This window comes from Panthera tigris, chromosome A2, assembly GCF_018350195.1.
Source record: "Panthera tigris isolate Pti1 chromosome A2, P.tigris_Pti1_mat1.1, whole genome shotgun sequence".
Taxonomy (NCBI): domain Eukaryota; kingdom Metazoa; phylum Chordata; class Mammalia; order Carnivora; family Felidae; genus Panthera; species Panthera tigris.
The window spans coordinates 116,968,482-116,983,792 of record NC_056661.1 but is presented as its reverse complement, the minus strand read 5'-3'; positions in this window follow the sequence as shown (position 1 = coordinate 116,983,792).

The window sequence follows — 15,311 nt, the reverse complement described above, 5'->3', positions numbered from 1 at the left end:
TCTTAAAAAAAATTTTTTTTAACATTTATTCATTTTTGGGAGACAGAGACAGAGTGTGAGCAGGGGAGGGGCAGGGAGAGAGGGAGAGACAGCATCTGAAGCAGGCTCCAGGCTCCAAGCTGTCAGCACGGAGCCCGATGCGGGGCTCGAACCCATGAACTGAGAGATAATAACCTGAGCTGAAGTTGGGCACTTAATTGACTGAGCCACCCAGGTGCCCCTAGCTTTTTCTTTTTGAGAATGATTTCCTTATGTGTAATTTCTTCAAAGTGATATTACTGAGTTCAATAACATTATTTTTAGATCATAATACATTTTACTAAATTAACCCAAAGAAATGATCTCACTTTCCAAAATACCAATACCACCGACCCCATCCCTACCTGGCAGTCTTTTCACTGACATGGTTGGTTGTAAGGATTCTGCTCTGCACCACCCTAGGGGGCACCATACTATGGTATCCTACCCCTATTCTTATTACAGATCCAATCCCAAACTCAAAAATAGTCATGAACTTGGGCAGGGGGTGGGAGGCAGTTGCACACCTAGGTGGCTCAGTTGGTTGAGTGTCCAACTTCTGCTCAGGTCGTGATCTCACAGTTTGTTGTGTTTGAGCCCTGCATTGGGCTCTCTGCTGTCAGTGTGGAGCCCCTCAGATCCTCTGTCCCCTCCCTCTCTGTCCCTCCCATGCTCACTTTCAAAAATAAATAAAAACATTTAAAAAGAAAAATAGCCATGAACTCACATGTTTTCTCTATCCCCCCTACTTTGCAAAGAAATACAAATCATTTGAAATTTTTAAAAATGCAGTCATGGGTAGGAGTGTAGTAGGTGTTATGTATTTGCTGATACTTTATTTTTACAGTAGTTCCTCCCCACTTATCTGTGGAGGATACATTCTAAGATTCCCAGTGGATGCCTGAAACCACGGATAGTACTGACCCCTAGATATGTTTTTTCCTAGGTATACACATCTATGATAAAGTTTAATTTATAAATTAGGCACAAGAAGAGATTAAGAACAATAGTAAAATAGAACAAGTATAATATGCTATAATAAAAGTTATGTAAATATGGTCTTTCTCTTAGAATATTAGACTTTACTCTTCTTGTGATGATGTGAGATGATAAAATGCCTACGTGATGAGATTAAGTGAGATGAATAACAGGCATCGTGATGTAGAGTCAGGCTGCTATATACGTCAGAAGGAGGATCATCTACTTTCTGACCACAGTTGACCCAAGGTAACTGAAACCTCAGGGAGCAAACCACAGATGAAGGGGACTGTGGTATTGTAGGTTTGGTTTGTCACAGACACCATTCTGTCAGTTGTCTTTGTTTTGCCATTGTGATGGTTTACTGGGCAGAGAAACATGCCTTAATTTTTATTTTGTTTCTTATTACTATAGAAGTGATACGTGCAATACAGAAGGCACAACAAAGCAATATAGTGATTAGCTTGTTGCTTGTTTGCTACATGACAGGCCCCAGTGTAAATCTGTTCATTCATTTCTCTCATTGAATCTTTACATTAATCTTATGAAGTAGGCACTAACATTATTAATGTTAGCCTCATTTCATAAATAAGGAAGCTCTAGCATAGAGAGGTAATGTTTAATTAACTTGCCAAAGTTATATTGTTATTAAGCGACACGTTAGAATGCTTACCTCCCAAACCTACTGATGATGCTATCCTATGAGGAGCCGCCTCTTACTCTATCTGCCCCAACGAAACTTCTATTATCTCCCAGCCTAGTGACCATCACAAATTTTATGCACGCCCTTTCTCTTTTGTTGCATTTTACCTAGTATTGCATTACATCTATTATACACAAAGCGTGTACTACTATGTAAGTGTAATTCTATATTAATGATTCATAACATTTCCCAATTTCAATGTGCTTCATCAGAATTCTTTCAGATGGCTGCATTAAGAGTCCACAGTGTATTTGTGCCTTAATTTACCATTTCCCTGGTTTTTGACATTTTGCTAGGCACGTGCCATTTTTATCCATCATTTAATAGTTTTATGGGAGTAGGCATTCAATAGACAATTACTGAGTGAGTCACCAACCTCTTAAAGACAGATGAGAGGAGGTGTGCAAGTGTTTTCTCTCTCATCTTTCTCAACAGACGTCCTCAACCTAGCATCGTGTCATGGATATAACAAAAACCTTTTGAAGACGATATGGATGTTAATACTTCTTTAATAAAGGGATAAACACTGTAGGAGCTCTGTATGAGTTACCACTCCTCCTTAAAGGATTAGTCACTTGCTTGATTTTCTCTCCTGGGTTTTTTTTTCCCCCCATGTTGGTGATCTATCAGATTAGCAAAACTAGTTTCATCCAGTATTCTAAGAGGTGTCTCTGTGAAAGACAAGGAAGACATTTGTTATTAGTTATCTATCACTGCATAATAAATTACTCCAAAATTTAGCAGCTTAAAACAAACATTCATTATTTCATACAATTACTAAGAGTCAAAGATCCAGGAAGGACTTACCACAGTGGTACTGAGAATCCCTCGTGAGGTTGCAGTCAAACTGCTGGCTGGAGCTGCAATCATCTTTGGGCTCCACCGTGGCCAGGGAACCCGCTTCCAAGCCCACTCATGAGGTGTTGGCAGCCCTCAGTTCCTCGCTGGCTTCATTCCCACCAGGTGGGTCTCTCTTAGGACAGCTCACCACGTGGCAGTGGCAGCTTGCTTCCCTCCCCCAGGGCAAGTGATCTGAAGTTGGGGTGAGGTGGTGGAGAGCACTCAGATAGAGGTTGCCACCTTTTACAACCTAATCTTGGAGGTGACATACCATCTTTTCTGCTGTATGCTTTTGATCACCCAGACCAAGGCTAGTACAAAGCGAACTTCCCAAGGGCGTGAATGCCAGGAGGTGGAGTCATCAGAGGCCATCTTGGACGCTGGCTAGGATAGCATCTAACCAATGCTTCCTGCCTCATGCCTTCTGAACATCAATAGAAACAGGGGAACACAATTTCCTTTTTAAACAATAAGCTTCCTACTCGGTCACTCTGGGAATTGTAAACTTATCCATGGTTTGCCAAGCCCTACGTGGTTACGGAGGCACACATTGCAAAGAGTGGAAGTTTCCTTGCTGTTTTGGTGATATTTAATTTGCATTTTGCCACATTTTCTGTTGGGCTTATTTGACATTGGGACATTGTATACAACGTACGGTTGGTCTATTAGTTACTTCATTATAGGTCTCTATTTCCCTATTGCAGTAACTAACATTATATACTAGCTCTCTACTTGTAAGATTACTGGTGTAAGTTTTTGTTTGGGTTATTTTATTTTATTTTATTTATTTTTAATTTTTTTTTAATTTACATCCAAATTAGTTAGCTTATAGTGCAACAATGATCTTAGGAGTAGATTCCTTACATCCTTACTAAGATGCCCCTTACCCATTTAGCCCATCCCCCCTCCCACACCCCCTCCAGTAACCCTCTGTTTGTTCTCCATATATGAGTCTCTTATGGTTTGTCCCCCTCCCTGTTTTTACATTATTTTTGCTTCCCTTATGTTCATCTGTTTTGTCTCTTAAAGTCTTCATATGAGTGAAGTCATATGATATTTGTCTTTCTTTGACTAATTTCGCTTAGCATAATACCCTCCAGTTCCATCCACATAGTTGCAAATGGCAAGATTTCATTCTTTTTGATTGCTGAGTAATACTCCTGTGTGTGTGTGTGTGTGTGTGTGTATGCTACCTCTTCTTTATCCATTCGTTCATCGATGCACATTTGGGCTCTTCCCATACTTTGGCTATTGTCGATAGTGCTGCTATAAACATTGGGATGCATGTATCCCTTCAAAACAGCACACCTGTATCCCTTGGATAAATACCTAGTAGTGCAATTGCTGGGTCATAGGGTAGTTCTATGAGGAACCTCCATACTGTTTTCCAGAGTGGCTGCACCCGCTTGAATTCCCAGGTTTTTGTTTTTGTTTTTGTTTTTTACATTACGTCATTTTTCTTTTTCTTGAAGGTAATGTTAATAGGCACTAACATTATTAATAAATATGCCATCTTTTCATAGAGTCTTTGTTTTACTGTGGGCTCAAATTCACATGCTCCAACTTGTTTTAGAAAAGAAATACACATACCATTGTGGGCATTTGCATAACTATAAACATGTAGCTGTAGAATTTACTCTTAAATTTGTGTCTAAATAAATGCATCTATAATGTAACCTACAATGTAACTTAAAAATCTGTGGATGAAAAATATTTACAACTAATATTCTATAAACAGGAATGAAAGATCATGGATCACTTTTGTTTTCACCTTATATTCTGTGGTCCTAAGATTTTGTTTCTCATAAAGGATACAGATGCCCTTAAATAAAGGATATTAACTCTGATGGTAATAATGCAATCTTGGGTAATTGCTCTTTACAGTTAAAAAGGAACTGAAAATACACACTGACATTTGTTCAATAGTTTCTTTTGTTTACTAGAATTTAGTACAATTCAAGGATTACTGCATACCGTCCAAGGAAACACACCCACTGTTGCAGGACTCAAGGGACTCCTTTCTGGGCCTTTACGCAAATGGAGAAATGACTACTACATTTTTTCCCCCAATCAGCTGTCCTCATTCTGGAGTTGTTTTTCTTCCCCTCCCCTCCTTTAGAGAGAAAGCATGCACACAAGCAGGGGAGGGGCAGAGGGAGAGAGAGGGAGGGAATCTTGAGCAGGCTTCATGGTCAGCTGGTCAGTGTGGAGCCTGATGCAAGGCTTAATCTCATGGTTCATGAGATGAGGCTCATGACCTGAGCCAAAGTCAAGAGTTGGATGCTTAACTGAGCCACCCAGGTGCCCTGGAGTTCTGGCTTATAGAGCCAAGAGTGTGCTGCTCTCTGCATGGGAATATCTAGTCTGATATTCTGAAATCTGAAACTCCTCTGAAATCTGAAACATCCGCACTCATCACTGCCATTTGACCTTTCTTCTACTCTCTCGTTTCCTACTTTTCCCATTAACAACTTCAGCTATCCTCTGCCTCACCACGTCTTCCAGATGGGGGACACCTGCTGGCCTATTGCTTCAGTCTTTGTCCTCCACATCCAGTCATCAGCCCAGCTGAGTCCAACTCAGATCCTCATTCCCTCCGCCTACAGCCTCCATTAAATGCAACCACCTGCAATGCAGTGTTCTCACTATGGAATATTCCTCCAACTCCAAACTCAGTCTGGCCCCTCATGATAGCAAGGATGACACAGGTTTATGCCTGTCTTCTGTCCACCATAGTGCTCATGTCCTCGCTTATGATGACAGATACACAGCTTGGTGCTGTTCCCTGTCCTCTCCCATAGACTAAACCACAGTCTCTTTAAAGTAGAAAGCGTTAAGGGAATAATAGCGGCAAGGACTGTGACAGGCACTTTGTATAGACCAGTGATGCTCAGCCAGGGGTCATTTGCCCCCAAGAGGAGAACTGGCAATTTCTGGAGATACTTTTGGTTGCCAGAACCGGAGGGATGCTACTGGTATCTACAATGCATGGAACAGGCCCCACCACGAAGAACTGTGAGGTCCGAATGTCAATAGTGCCAAGGTTGAGAAACCCTTATGGACTCTGTCTAATTTAGTCCTTACAGAAGCCCCAGAAGGATATTATCCTCCTTTTCCATATAAGGAGACTTTTCCTTGTCCTCAGCTCTCCTTTCGGGGAACTGAGGCTGAGAAGAGTTATTTGCCCTAGTTGCGCCCAGTGGTGGAATGAGAGTTTGCACTCTCAGCTTAGAAAAGCTATGGGCTTTTTCTACTCCCTCCTGCAGGGAGCAGGTCTCCACTGCCTGCCAATCAGGAACCGATGGGGCAGGACTGAGAGGGCTCAGGCCAGCGTTGTTCAAACTAATAGGTCCCATCTATTAGTGGGTTGTGCATGAAATCAGTGGTGGCCCGGTACCAGCAAAATAATAATAATTACCATAATAATAAAAGACAAAACAGATCAGAAGACATATATATTGTTTTGTGACACTTCAGTTTCAGACGTGTGCAGGTGGGCGTATACAGTACTGTATCCTAATGTAAAATTTATTTCTTACTATGAAATGTTTGACCAACCTGCTCTATGGAGTTGCTGAGTTGTGGGTATAATCCATTAAGAAACCCTTAGCCGTGATCCCTGAGGACACATGATTTTGTGTATTCTGAGGCCAACTCAATCCAAGCCACGGAGGACAGGAAGGAAAAAGATAAAACTGGGTTATGTACTGGAGACACTGTCTCCAGTTATCATTCATTAATCAAATATTTACTAAGAATCTGCTCTACCTGGGCCTATTCCAGACAGTCAAGGTTTCGTGGGGGAACAAAACAGTTAAGCTCAAATGGAGCTCACATTCTGGTGAGGTAAGGCCACAACAGTCAGGTAAGTAGACAGAGTGGAAAGTCCCTGCCTGTTGGAGACTGCGGCCACTGACAGGGCTACTGTCTTCATGGGTACTTCCTCCCCAACATTCCAGAGAGCCATCCCATTCACAGGCTACATGGGGTTTCTATTTCATATCTCCCTTCAGAATCAATGCAGCGATCAACCTCAGCACACACAGAACTTACAGACAGGAAAAAATAAAGAAAGAGGGCTGGGAATGAGACAGAGATAGATAATGTAATCCCCAAACCTTACTATTTACTAGAATTTTAAAAATACTGTTGAGATGCTTCAGAACTGCCGTCGGGAGATAAGTCAAAGACCTTTTAGCCCTCCAGCTAAAAATATAATAAATTCAAACAGTATGTCCTTTCTCCTGTTTTTGGATGAGTGGCTTTGTTTATAGCTTTTTGGGCATCCATCTCATGTTCATAGATGACTCTTCCTGAACAATGGATTCTGTATGTGGGAACAAATGAGCTACGAATTATTGATATGGGGTCAATAAATAGAGTAGTGCTTCCTTTGTTGCTATGATACAGTAACACTGTATGATATACATGTATTGTTATATTAGAGATATTATTTGGGATTTTACAAGATGTCATATACATACATGAACAAGATGTCATACACATACATCAGTCTAGGCCTGAAAGTGTGTTTTGTGAAGTAAGTCAAATTTCTGCCTAATGGCTGGCAAAGACTTTGCAAAGCATGAACCTATAAACTTAGGTGGAAATGGTCTTTAGGCTCTGGGAGCACACAGATGTGTATGGTGCTTGAATGGGTAACTGACTGAGATTTTATTCAGATTTTTGGCAAATGGTTCATCAGAACCAGGTGGGTGTATGACAGGAATAGAGGCTCAAACGGTGAACAAGACACAGTTCTTGCCCCCCTGGGGCTTGTCATAGGAAGACAGGAAAACGAACTAGCAAATAAAGTATTCTAAGAGGTAGGGGGTGTGATGGGGTAGAGGTAGGAAGCTCATGGCAGGAAGCTTAACTCATAAATGTATATTTGGGGGGGGATGTAAATTAGTAGATAGAGGACAACTGAAGGCAGAAAGAAGTAAGTAAGAAATGGAGAGGTTAAGTAAAAGAGGTCACAGAATGGCGGGGCGTGTGCAGCCATTCTGTCAGACTTCAGTGGGGCTGTAGTTCTTTTAGCATCTCTAGCACCTTCTATGCTACAAGTCAGAGTACTGTGACAATCACAGTAACTTTTTTTCTTCTAAATTTAGTTGACCACTTTAGTACAAGGGTCCTTTCAGTGAGCATGAAACGGGGAGCTTTCAGGAAAATTTCTATCAAAGTTTAAGGACTTTTATGGCTTCCAGTCTGCTAACTGGAGCCTTTATTTGTTGCTGCAGAGGAACAAGCTGGTAGTGACTCTTCTTAAAATTCCCCAGCTTGTTTTAGTAATTTATGTCAGGATTTTTCTTTGGGGTACCTTAGATATTGCTTTGCATTTTGGTTTTGGGATTTGTTTTTTGGCAGGGAAGGAGAAAACCACAAAAATCAACCCATAAACAAATAGTGAAAAATGAGTTATTTTTAAATTTTCTGTGGGAAACCTGGCAAGTTTGCCGAAGTCTAGGAATTGTTTGGAAGGTGCAGTTCATCTTGATTTTATGTCTCTTGACTGGCACTCAGGTTTCCAGCCTGTAGGAAATCACTGGAGCCCCAGGATGGTCAGAACAATCTAAAGGGAGCCCCAAAAGATGTAACCTGGAAGTCGTGGTACTGAATACCAGAGTCAGTAGCCAAGGATGTGGTTGTGAATGGGAAACAAAATGGAGTCCTCTTGCTAGCAGCATATGTAACAGCATCTGGGTTCTCTGTGGTCTAGGCTGCCAGACAGCAGACCCTTCATCTCCCCAAGAGTTGACTAGGAAACCTGCCTGTAAGAATTTCCCTCATCCCCAGGTCAGCTTTGTGGAGCCGAGGGTATTCCAAGATTCACGTGTTTACTCTGTTCAGGTCACTGTTGCCAAACACTTTCATAATCATTTTGTTAACTCTGCAAGATGGAGAATATGTCCGTTTTATCATTTTGACATCATACAAGTGTGAGGATGGGACGACCTGGAGGCAAGAGTAGTAGAAGTGAACATTTCAAAGAGGTGACAGAAAATTATGGCATGATCAAATTGGAGAATTTCTGAAGAAGAAAAATAAGAGGCATGATTTTCTTTTTAAATGATTTTTTTTTTTCAGCTAAGAGCCTTTTGATGCCTCAGCTTTTTCTTTTTAAAAAAAAAATTTGATTAAAGGGCACCTGGGTGGTTCATTGGGCCAAGCATCTGACTTCGGCTCTGGTCATGATCTCACGGGTTTGTGGGCTCGAGCCCATCAGGCTCTGTGCTGACAGCTTGGAGACTGGAGTCTGCTTTGGATTCTGTGTCTCCCTCTCTCTCGGCCCCTCCCCTGCTCACACTCTGTCTCTCTCAAAAAATAAAAAAAAGTTTTATTGAGATATAATTTACATACCATACAATTCAATCCATTCAAAGTGTACAATTCAATGGCTTTGAATATATTCATAGGTTTGTGTAACCAGAGACATGCCTCTTAAATGTGGCATATTCTTTCTTTGGGCTGCCTGAACAAAGGGTCACACAGTCAACCCTTATTGCATAATAATTTCACCATTTTCAATTTGAGCCTGTTTGTTACAAGGAATGGTGGTAATTTCCATCATGGATTTACAGTTCATCGCTGAAAATGAACATGTGTTCCCAATCTCTAGGTTCTTCTCACTTCTCCTCCCTTCCACTCCTTTCAGGTCAAAATAGCAAAACAGGATAATTCTACTACTCTACTTTTCTTGGAATGAATATATATACATATATATACATATATATATATATGTATATATATGTATATATATATAATTATAATACATATTCCATTATATATATATGTCAAATGGGGAACACATATTTGCTACTAAAGACAAATACATGTTTAGTAAGACAAATGAGAATGGAAGGAGAAATTATCAACAGTTTAGCAAACAAGGATAGGCACAGGGGGCTATTGCAAATTATATGCAGTAAGTTGGGGGTGCCTGGGTGGCTCAGTTGGTTAAGCATCCAACTCTTGATTTCAGCTCAGGTCATGATCTATGATCTCAGGGTCATCAGACCAAGCCCTGCATTAGGCTCTGTGCTGGTCATGGAGCCTGCTTAAGATTCTACTTCTGCCCCTCTCCCCTGGTTGCACGCTCTCTCTCAAAAAAAAAACAAAACAAAAAAAATTGATCCCCCATGATCCTAGTATCATGACCTGAGCCAAAATCGAGTCAGACGCTCAACCGACTGATCCATCCAGGCACCCCCAAGCCCAAATTTAAATCCAGGGCTCTTTCCTTCCTCCATTGCTCTTGTCCTCAAATTGATACCAGGCCCTCTTGTAAGGTGCCAGGGATACACTACTGAAAAAGACAAATACTTGTTCCAATGACCCTTACATTTTAGAAGAGGGAGAAAACAAAGGTTAAGAGTCCTTTTCTGCCCTTATCTGCATCACAAGCACCTGCAGAGAGATGAGTATCCTATTTATTTATGATAAAATAAGAGTGCAGTGTAATTTAAGAATCCTCTCCGATTAGATGTAATGTCTGGTGCTAGAAACTTGCTAAGCCTGACTTTCAGCGGAGAACAAGTGGGATCTCAGGGTAAAACTGAGTTTTCCTTTGTGTCGCCACTCTAAAACTGCAAGAAAGTTAAGCATCCCCACAGCAAAATGTCCAAATGTTTATCCCTTTTCAAAAAGCACATCAGATACGTTTCTATTTCTGTATTCAGAACAATTTCCTAGTGCAGAGGAATCAGATATCTGTGAACAGGAAACAAAGCAACCCAAGGAGTGAGAAAGTATATTGTGACACTATGCTAGAAATGAATTCACTTTAAAGGGAGTCCATCTTGGAATCTATCCAAAGGTGTTCAGTTCCTGAACTACCAACGGGCCTTGTGAAGTGATGGCATGGATCCTGAATGTAATATGTATCTTCTTTGGTTTACTAATCTCACTCTTGAATTCCCCAATGCCCATTCGCATTTAGATTTTCCCCCTGGATATCGGCCCCTCATTTCTCTTCCCACTGCTCTACCGTTCTCCATCAAAATGGCTTAGAGCTTTGAGACACCAAAATTGGCTTTGGAGCTCTAAAAATATCAGGTTACTATACCAGAAAAACCAATTCAGGATATCAATTAGGGCGTTGTCGGGATCCAATAAATGCATCAGGGGGAATAGGTAGGAGACAGTGGATACCATTGAGCTTGATCCTTATAGTGGACATTGAAATATGACAAGGAAAAAGGTTACTATGAAACATCACTAAGTACTAGTTTCCGTGTCATTTTTCTTTTAGGAAGCTAATATGCAGAACTTCTGACTAAGGATAGGCTCCATTTTTAAAAAGTGAAAGTTCTCCTATGCATTCATGGTGGTACAAGAGCAGCTTTAAATATCAATGTCCTTGTTCTGCTCTCCCAAGTCATTATTTTCTCCAACACTCATTTAAGGAAAAGGGCAGATTTCAATCTTCATTTGAAAAAAATTAAAGTTGGTAGAAAGGTCTACGATGTTTCAGGACACCGATATAATTCACATTAGAAGTGTTCTTAAAAGCAAGGACAAAGGGTATTTTAAGGCGGCACTTTGAGGGGCACCTGGGTGGCTCAGTCGGTTAAGTGCTGACTTTGGTTCAGGTCATGATCTCCTGGTCTGTGGGGTTGAGCTCCATGTCAGGCTCTGTGCTGACAGCTCAGAGCCTGGAGCCTGCCTTGGATCCTGTGTCTCCTTCTCTCTCTGCCCCTCCCCACTTGCACTCTGTCTCTCTCTCAAAAATAAAATAAACATTAAATTTTTTTGTTTTTAAAAGTGCTTTCAGATTGGCTGAAATTCTTTGCATTAGTTACACATTTTGTTTAAATAGTATCCACTTTTTCTGGAAAGTTCCCTTCTGGTGATTGATCCATATTTCTCCACACATCTGGTTACAGTTGACAGTTCCAGGGAGGGCAGCTGACCCAAGCCAACTCAGGCAGATCCTGTAAAGGACTCTCATTCAGCAGAGAGAAGAAAACCTCAATGTCGCTTTAGAGGCAGGCTTGGGGATTAGGGTGCTGCCAGCCCTTCTGGTTTTTTTGTTTTTAATTTTATTTTTAAAGCTAATTTATTTTGAGAGAGAAAGAGCAGGGGAGGAGCAGGGACACAGAGAGAAAGAATCCCAAGCAGGCTCCTCACTGTCAGCTTGGAGACTGATGTGGGGCTCGAACTCACAAACCATGAGATCATGATCTGAGCCGAAACCAGCCCCAGCCTTCTGGTTTTGGTTCCAGAGGGGAGAGCCAACAACCAGAGATGGTGAGTCTTGGGATTGTGCCAGTCCAGGGTCCCAGTCATCCTGAGGCTTACATCACATTACATTACGGCTGGCAATGATTTAACTGGTTCTTATGAAGTACCAGACATTCAGCTCTAGGTATTTTTCATGTTTCTCTTTTAACCTGAAAATCCCTTGAGATAAATATCATCACGTCCTCTCAGCTTTATGGAACATTCTGAGGCATAAGGAGGTTAAGTAACTACAAAGCTGAGCTGGGATTCCAACCCATGGGGTCAAACTCTAGAGCCAGTGCTCTGAACTCCATTTTTACTCCATCTCTAAGCTAATAAGCAATTTCCCCCATCAAAGCAAGTTTCAGTTGGGTATCTTGCACTTTCAGCCAAATTATGTACTATGTATTGTAGGTATGCTAAGTAATACACTAATGAAAGCAATCAAAGGAATACCTCAATCTGAGTATGTCCAAAGCCATGTTGTTACCTTTCTCAAACTTGTTTCTCTTCCCTTTCTCTCTAAATGACATTTTCATCCATACAAGATGAAATTAAATCTTGGGAATCATTCTGGATCCCTTCTCAGCTTCCACATCACCTCATTTTATATCCCAAGCCTCTTTATTCTACAAACAAAAATTGGGCAGTTGTAATGGACACAACCTGATCCTCAAGCCAGTCCCCTTTTATTTTTTTAATTTTTACTTTCACTTTTTAAAGTAGGCTACACACCCAGTGTAGAGCTTGAACTCACAACCCTGAGATCAGGACCTGAGTTGAGATCGAGTCGGACGCTAAACTGATTAAGTCACCCAGGCATGCCCCCCTTCTTTTCATTCCCACATTTGATGCCCTAATTCATACAAATGGTCTTAACCTTCTTTAACCTTTTAGTGCCCTAGGATCTTCACCAGTAAGAGGGGGTCAATCGTACCTATCCCCTGAGGCATTCGAGGATTAAATAAGATAAAGTGTGAGAACCACTTAGCACAGTATTTGACAACTGTTAAGGTATTTCTTTTAAGAACTAAAAAAGTTTTAATATGTGCTCATGGAGAATTCATTGTTTGCTTTTATAGCAAAAACATGAACTATAATAAATTCATCAAATGAATATGATTTCATATTTTTGCACTTCAAGTGACCTGTATGATTTCCTGCATTTTCCAACATAATATAAATTCTTAGAACACCCACACAAAACCCCACTCCCCAAAACCCAACAACATTCAATCCCCACTCCTTAACTATGCTCTATTAGCAGCTATGTTAGGGATTGCCATGTATCTGATGAGTACAGCACATTCATCAGATATACACATTCAGAATCAACTTCCTTGATTATGTTAAGTCAACTATTAGAGCTTTAAGTTGTTCCCCTTGTTTAGTGAACATTCAAAAAATAAAATATAAATTCACGCATTCACCCGAACACAGAAGGGCCTATGTATCATACAGGTTATATACAATACACATATTATTCATATTCTACTTCATTTTAGATTCTTTGGCTTGATACCCAATTTTCATATTGGATTAATAAAGCATGAAAAAGCATACTGTAAGGATCAAATATTTGACACAGCCATTCAGCCTTATCCATTAACATACACACACACACACACACACACACACACACACACACACACACACACAGAAATTTTAAGTAAAATTAAGCACTTGTCTTTATTAGCTTTCTAATTAGCCAACATATGAACCCAACTTGGAGCCTATGGGTGGGGTGTTTAAAACAAACAAAACAAACATGAGTTGATCTTTGTGTAAGAGATAGAAAAGGAAAACATAATGATCAAGCTCAAACTTATGATTTCCTTACATTTTTCTCTCCAACATATATCTTCATTGCCTAGTTAAGATTCAAACTTGAAACAGAAGATAGTATTTTTAAATGTCTTTAAGTTACCCTAAAGGACTACTTCCCCTTACTGATTTTCATACCTTTCCATTACTGTCCATGTTGTTTACTACATTAACACCTGAGCAGTATCAGGTCCTGTTAGAATTACCAGGAACCAGATTTCTGGTTTATAAATGAGGGATATATAATTTGTCTTCAAACACAAAAGGAAAGCACTGGGTAGGGGAACGGTAGTGAGTAATCACAGTATTTTTTAAATTTCAGAGGTTTTAGAAGTAGCCTATTGGTAATAAACTCCAGGTCAAAGTTTTCCCTTCTGTTCTGAATGATATGAAACTTGGGAATCTTGCCACACCAATACTTGTTCAGGCATTTGAATAGATTCCAGGCCTTTTTATGAGAAAGAAAAACTTCAGTTGTAACTGTTAACTAACATTTTTGTAGTGGCATAAGGTCTTCTTTGATCCATAGGATTAGGCAAACTTTGTTACCCACACATCTCAGTTCTTCAAAGGTATTGATGTCCATCTTGGGGAGCAGAAAAACCTAAAACCTGCATCACAATATCCAACAAAATCTCGATTAAAAACCTTACTATAAAAATGACAATGTAAATGAGGAAAATTTAAAAGAATATCCACATAATGTCAACTTCAGGATGGGAGTAGTTTTAAACAAGACAGGAAATCCAGAAGACATAAAAACTGGTTAAGAGTGGACCACATTAAAAAAAAAAAATGGTACAATCAAAATATACCATAAATCATGTCAAAATACAGACAATGGTGAAAAATATTTGCAATCCAAAAAACTTAAGTGTTAATATTCTTACTATTCCTACCAATCAAAAATTTTTGTAAAATTGGCAATTGATTTCAGATGAGGAAATGGAATTATCATTAAGCATGAAAAGAATACTCAAAAAAAAATCATAGATATGCCAAATTAAAACATGAAGCCATTGGACTGGCTAAAAACACTATTATTAATTTGCAGTACAAGTGAGAATATAAGATAAAAGTGACTGATGGGAAGAGTAAATCACTGTAAGCTTGACTTCACCAATAAATGGGAATCCGTCTTTATCTACTTAAGTGCCACCATCATTTTGTCTAAGAATGTTCACTACAATAGCAAAAACTACAAATAACCTACCTGGGGCAGTTGGTTAAGTTGGGGAACCTTCATACAACAGCCTACTATGCTCCTATTAAAAATACGTAAAAGCCATTTTGATTAATAAGTACAAGGCACTATTGTGACTCACAAGCATGTATTTCTTCTTTACAGAAGCCCATGATTTATCTCTGTATTATAGACGTAGTAACTGAGACACAGAGAGAAGTAACTCGTTGAGACTATGTCATACTGCTGGTTTTATAGATGGAGGGGGCCAGAAACCAAGAAGTGTAGATGGCTTCTAGAAACAGAAAAAGATAAGGAAAACAGATTTTGACATCAGAGCCTTGAGAAGGAAACAGCCCTGCTGACACCTTTCAGCTCAGTGAGACAAATTTCAGACTTCTGACCTCCCAAACTGGTAAGTTCGTGTTGCTTTAAGCCATTAAGATCGATGCAATTTTTTTACAACACCGATAAGAAACTAATACAATAAGGGATAATAAAAGTACTATGTGGACAACATTATTTCCAGAAATGCCTTTA